General features: G+C 51.3%; 1 non-coding gene across 1 annotated transcript; it reads right to left on the reverse strand.

Annotated features, from left to right (window-relative positions):
- Nucleotides 1-204: 204 nt before the first annotated feature.
- TRNAT-CGU (transfer RNA threonine (anticodon CGU)) lies at nt 205-276 on the reverse strand. The gene has a single exon. It is a non-coding gene; the product is annotated as a tRNA-Thr (tRNA).
- Nucleotides 277-567: the final 291 nt, after the last annotated feature.

The raw sequence follows: 567 nt of genomic DNA on the forward strand, positions 1-567 counted from the left end.
GGAACTAAGGAAATTTTTATTTCTGCAAGGCGGCGTATTGCGGTCCCTCCATCCTCCCCCCCCCCCCCCCCCCTTCTCCGAAACCCCAGCTTTTGCAAGGGAAAAAATACGGTCTCGCTTTAACCGGTCATCAACGCGAAAATTGAGGAATAATTTCAGAACTTTCAGAGCACAAAAGAAAAGAGTAAAAAAAAGAGACACGTCTGCCGCCAGTGAGGTTTGAACTCACGACCCCTGGTTTACGAGACCAGTGCTCTACCACTGAGCTATAGCGGCACGTGGCACGCACGCTTCCTGAAAAGGTTTACATAGATCGAAGTTAATTTCATACGTTCTTTCGTGCAGTGTAAGTTTGCCCGTACCCCAGCGGAGCACGGCCATGCAACGCGATATTCAAGCACCGTGTTGGGAACTTTTTTTTGTGTGTGTTACGCAAACGTCAACTGTGGAGATACGAACGGCGGGAATAAAGCGACGTACGGAGGCGTTCACGTGTCTCCTTGATGGGCACACGAGGTGCATCTCGAGGGCAACTGTATAGGCTCACAAAGCACCGCGCGGCGGCGC

The sequence above is a fragment of the Amblyomma maculatum genome, chromosome 1, assembly GCF_055883805.1.
Source record: "Amblyomma maculatum isolate TAMU_Amacu chromosome 1, ASM5588380v1, whole genome shotgun sequence".
Lineage (NCBI taxonomy): Eukaryota > Metazoa > Arthropoda > Arachnida > Ixodida > Ixodidae > Amblyomma > Amblyomma maculatum.